General features: G+C 38.6%; 1 long non-coding RNA gene across 1 annotated transcript in view; it reads left to right on the top strand.

Moving 5' to 3' along the window:
- Positions 1 to 2,474, top strand: part of LOC137153187 (uncharacterized) — an 84,305-nt gene extending 81,831 nt beyond the window's left edge. Inside the window, exon 3 of the long non-coding RNA XR_010919716.1 lies at positions 2,340 to 2,474. This is a non-coding gene — a long non-coding RNA (uncharacterized lncRNA). The remainder of the gene's footprint in view (positions 1 to 2,339) is intronic.
- Positions 2,475 to 6,000: the final 3,526 nt, after the last annotated feature.

Below are 6,000 nucleotides of genomic sequence, written 5' to 3' on the forward strand. Positions count from 1 at the left end.
GTATGGAGAAAGTGAAAAAGGAAGAGTTATTTACACCTTCACATAACAAAAGAATCAGGGGTCACATGGTGAAATTAATAGGTATCAGGTTTAAAACAAATCTAAGGAAGTATTTCTTCACATAGTGCATAATCAGGTTGTGGAACTCATTGCCAGGGAATGTTATGAAGGCCAAAAGTATAAGTGGGTTCAAAAATGAATTAGATAAGTTCATGGAGGATAGGTCCATAAGTGGCTATTAGCCAACATGGTCAGGGACACAACCCCATGGTCTGGGGTCTCTAAACCAGCGGCTCTCAACCTTTTTTTCCCCAGTACCAGTCGGGTCAGGTCAAGTACCACTAGTCCTGACCCGAGTGGTACTCGAGAAAAAAAAGGGGGAGCAGTACTCGCCGCCGAATCCTGGCCGCCGTTGCACAAATTTCGGTGGTAGGATTTACACCACGGGGACATGCGGAACTGGCCGGGTTGCCTGTGAGAGCCGACACCCGCCGCCTAAACCCAGCATGAGGAGGGAATTTCAGCGGCAGCAGGGGGGGATGGGGGGGAATCGGCAGCAGTAGAAGACGCATATTCGGCGGCCGGGGGGGGGCGGGGCGGGGATTGGGCGGCAGCAGGGTTGCAGACGCTGGTATGATACGCGTCTTCGGAGGGGTAGGGGGAGTTCGGCGGCGGCGGGGGAGAATTCGGTGGCGGCGGCAGGGTACGCCTCGCGTACCACCAAGCCGTCCTCCGCGTACCACCGGTTGAGAACCCCTGCTCTAAACCTTGACTGCCAGGAACTGGGATGGACAACAGGGGATTACTGAATAAATTGCCCTCTTCTGCTCATTTCCTATGAAGCATATGGCACCAGTCACTGCTGGAAGATAGGATACTAAGCAAGATGGACCATTGGTCTGATCCAGTATGGCCATTCTTATGTTCTTATAAAGAGACTAACAGTGTGAGTAAAGTTAATCATATGGTTAAGTGTTCAAGGATCAGTGTCTTTGCTTGCATCATTGGACCTTTTAGTTTAACCTTCAGTGACAGAGTTCAACTAATAGGCCAAAATAATCCACTAGGTTATTAGGTTTCTAATTGTTTTATATCTTTGTTGACCTGATTATTTTAAGCTTGCTATTTGCTCATAAAATGATATGCTGAAATGGTGAAATCATGCTCTTCAGGTGAAACAAATTACATGTCTGGGTTTGCTTTGTGTAGGGATACCTTCTGTATGAAATGCCTCCCAGGTGAACAGAAAATGTCAGTTTCAGTAATTTGTGGAAAAATTTTTTAAAATCCTTGGGATGCCTTTTATTTTTGTGTAAATTTCTCTGCCTATGGATGCTAATCTCTAAAGTTTGTGTTCATAAAATATTTGTTTAAGTAAACTGCTTCTAGATTATAAATTCCTCAGGGCAGAGACTGTCTTTGTTGGTGTTTTATACCAGAGAATCTCCTCAGTACTTAACAAATGATTAATAATTAGTGAGGATCACAAATAGATGATCTCAGCTATATTTGTGAGAATTGCCTCCTTGTGGTATATAATGAATACTGCATCACACTGTTGTACCACAGTCTCTTGTCTTTGGCAATGATAATTTATGCCTTATATAAAATGCATAGATATAATGTATCGATTTAAGGGTAGTGGGAGTGATTTTAAAATTGTTTGAAAACATTATTTCAAAATAACATTTGTTTATCATGAATTGTTTGTATAAAAAAACCTTATTGAAGTATGAGCATTTTCATTAATGTCCCTCTAGTTGTATTAATATGATCAACACAGAAGGAATTAACAGGTGTAAGTCTTATCTACTCATGGAGTTATTCCTGATTAACTCTCCCTAATAAACTCCATATGTGGAGATACTTAGGTATAAGAGTGAGTACTTTAAACAATGTAGGTTAAGCTAATTATGGATAGTTCATCAGGAATAACTCCATGTGTAGACAAATCTATAATTGCTGAACTCCTTCAGGTTTCTAATTTGAGTTCAAATGTCTGTAACTTGCAAACAAAAGTGGTGATCTTTGAAACTACTGAATAAAAGGTTTTCAAAACTTTGTCTCCTTGCAGAGGTCTGACTGTGTTGACAAGATGATTTACTGATTTTTTTTTTTTTAGCAAATGCTTTCTTTTTCAGGGGCAAAAAAAAAGTTTGACGATGTTATTTGTACAGGTTTAGTCACAGTCAGTGATATTTGTTGCTAACTAGATGTTACATTCTAGATGCTACATGCGATCATCTGACAGATACAGCAGAAAAATTAAAGGAGAAAAATCTTACTATTAAAATTAAACATTGTAACTTAATCTCTTTATTGTTCTTTTCTTTTTTTAGAGGATGTGACAAACTACCAATGATGGTGGCACTATTTTAAAGTTGCTGGAGGCGGAACATCCAGTACCAACATTGTTGTGTGAATTGGCAGAACTACAAGACCAGGAGTCTGGAAATAGAACAATGTCATTGGTATGTATAGTGTTAATGAGTTTAATTATATAATAAGGGGATAATTCATGCTGCGTTAGCCCAGCCAAAATAAAAGTAGGAGCTACAGAAATTGCCATACCAGATCAGACCCAAATATCAGTCCAGTATCTTGTCTCCAATTATGGCCAGCACCAACCCCTCATAAAAGTTCCCATAGTTATCCCATTTGGTGAAGGTGTTACACACCTGCTGATAGACAGCTGTAAATGAGATTTTTATGCATGGAATTAACTACAGACGGGGGTTACTCATAGGGTAGAGACTTTACTCAAATCAATTTCTGTCACATTCAAGACTGACAAAGCCTAACCTGTTCCTAATTCTACCTTTCAAAAAACTGAAATAATCCAGCACTAGGCTGTACCTAGTCATAGAGAACTCTGATTGCTAACTAGGTCTTCTTTAGCTAGAAAAAACAGGAAGATAATTTTAAAATAAAATAATTCTCTGATTAATGTGGCATATGCATTGAGAATGTTAGTGGTAGACAGCACTCTGTACATGTGTTTCTAAACAGAGAGGAGAGCACTAATTCTAAAACACTTTAATTGTTTTGAACAGGGCATCTTTATTTCTCATAGTATTTCCCTTTATTCTCAATTAAGTGTACTTCCCTATGTACTCTTCTCCAGCTCCCACCTCTTCTTGTTTTTCTCCTTCCTCTGCAAAGAAGTCATCTAATTTTGTATGCAGAACGAGGAGTTCAGCAGATCTGGAATTTGTTCCCTGTTTTCCTGCAGACTGACTGACTAGCCCTAGGCAAGTCTTTTAGCCTCTGTACCAACTGTAAAACAAGAACTACAGTAATAGCCTCAAGATACCTTTGTGAGATGGACAAAACTTATTAATATTGGAGGTACTTTGATAATATGGGGATGAGTGTCACAAATGCTTATAAGGAGACAAATTTAAGTAAGGGACACATTCTTTGGTGTTTTGAAGATACCAATAACCTTGATGTGTAAGCGCTGATATCTCTCCAATATTCTTATCTGAACAGTCTTAGCTACAGCTGTTCATCCCTCTCTCTTCTAAAAGAGATGCTATCTCTGCCCAAAACTTCCCTGCTTAAATGCATCCATGCAGGCCATGTTTACTTTTTTAGATATGTTTGCTTCAATTCTAAGAGTTCTTTAGGATGTAAAATAACTTGAGTTAAACCAACAGCAACCACTGCTGACTCTTTGATAGATTCTGTGTGTAGTATATCCCTACTTTTCTCAGTATATTTCTCCATCTTCTGAAGATCACTGCATGCTAGTTCATTGACTTGAATAAGAAAGTAAGATACTCGTCTCTTAAAATTGTGGACATCAGGCTTATCCAAACAAATTATTTTGATTTCCAGAAAAGTATGGTAGACCTCCTTTAGAACATTCCAAGTGAAGATAATAACCTGCCAAATTACATCTTCAGAATGTTGTACAAATATTAACTAATGTATTCCACAAATGGATATATCTCCACTCTATTAAAATTCAACTTCTTAGCTTTAAATTGTCGAGGTCTGTGAAATGTAGTTGTCAGTTTGTGGAGTGGATGCTGAGTCAGCTATAATCTGAGTCTTAAAAACATTAATTTTTGGAAGGTGTTTTTTAACTTAATTCCCAGTGAACCATAGCATTCAGCTTTCCATGGTTTTTTCTCCAACTGCTGTCTACCATAAATAGCAGTTTACTTGGCTTTTGCATCCAAAGCATGGATCCGCTGAATTCAAAGTCTGGCAAAGATTGTAGAGAAATTCTACTGTGTGTGTGTGTGTGTGTGTGTGTGTGTGTGTGTGTGTGTGTAAACTGTTTACAACAAACATAGCCTTAAACATATATATGTTTTTAAGGCTATGTTTGTTGTAAACAGCACCTGCTTTTATGGCTAAAATCTGTTTGGTAACTTATTCTTGTCATCAAAAAAGACAGAGGATGTGATGGGGAAAGGCAAGAGGGATGGTAGGTAGGTACCTTAACAAATAAAGCTTAATCCTTTTCTCAATCTGAATCTTAGTCTAGCTTTTGATGCCAGTAGATACGGGTAATGGGTGTCTGCTATTAGAGGCATGGAATCATAGAAATGTAGGGACCTTAAAAAGTCATTAAGTCTAGTCCCCTGTGTTGTGGCAGGACAAACTACACCTAGACCTTCCCTATTTACAGTGTTGGTGTAACCATGTTGGTCCTAGGATATTAGATTGACAAGATGGGTGAGGTAATGTCTATTATTGGACCAACTTCTTTTGGTGAAAGAGAAGATTTCAAGCTTACACAGAGCTGTTCATCCCTGACAGGTGTTTGTCCAACCTGTTTTTAAAAACTTCCAATGATGGGGATTTGAAAACCTCCCTTGGAAGCCTATTCTAGAGCTTAACTACCCTTATCGTTAGAAATTTTTTCTTAATATCTAACCTATATTTCCCTTGCTGCAGATTAAGCCCATTACTTCTTGCCCTACCTTTAATGGACATGGAGAACAAGTGATCACTGTCGTCTTTATAATAGCCCTTAACATAGTTGTGGACTGTTATCAGGTCCCCCCTTGGTCTTCAGTTTTCAAGACTAAACATGCCCAGTTTTTTTAACCTTTCTTCATGGGTCAGGTTTTCTAAACATTTATCATTTTTGTGGCTCTCCTCTGACTCTCTCCAATTTGTCCACATCTTTCCTAAAGTGTAGGTGCCCAGAATTTGACACAGTACTCTAGCTGAGACCTCACTAGTGCTGAGTAGAGTGGGACAGTTACTTCCCGTCTCTTACATACGACATTCCTGTTAATACACCCCAGAACGATATTAGCCTTTTTTGTAGCTGCATCACATTGTTGACTCATATTCAGTTTGTGGTCCACTATAACTCCCAGATCCTTTTCAGCAGTACTATCACCTAGCAAGTAATTTATTTTTTTCCTTCATAACTGAAGTACTTTGCACTTGTCTTTATTTAATTTTGTTTTGTTGAATTTAGTCCAATTCTCCAATTTGTCAATGTTTTGAATTCTAATCCTGGCCTCCAAAGTTCTTGCTGTAGCTTTTTATTTTATTTAAAGTGTGGGTTTGGCACTGGTCACTACTGTTTCAAGCTCAGAGTGAAAGTCACCGCTGCTACTTGTTTCAGATTTAGAGCTTCTAGGAACACACGAGATCCAGGAAAGTAACATACATTCACAAATACAAAGTCTAGTCTGTTTTATAAGTTTTATTAAAGTCACAAGCAGAGCTATGATTATTCATGCATATAGAAATCCTATAAAGACCTATGCATTAATTATAACTGTAGCCATACTCACATCCTCAGTGATATTCTTAGCATCTGATGGATGCCTTGCCAATTGATCATCAGTAATAGAAAGGTTCCTGCTGGAGTTTCCCTGTAGGTAACCTTTTTTACCCAATCCAGAAGCCCTCTTTTATCTTGTGATTCTGATTACACCTAACACTCTGCACATATGCATGAAGGTGTCAATCCTCTTTTTCCTTACTTGTATTGCACCCCTCAAGAATATTGGGGTGCCCTGTTTT

The sequence above is a fragment of the Emydura macquarii genome, unplaced genomic scaffold (assembly GCF_026122565.2).
Source record: "Emydura macquarii macquarii isolate MOO-44397 ecotype Brisbane River unplaced genomic scaffold, CSIRO-AGI_Emac_v2 contig_1253, whole genome shotgun sequence".
NCBI lineage: Eukaryota > Metazoa > Chordata > Testudines > Chelidae > Emydura > Emydura macquarii.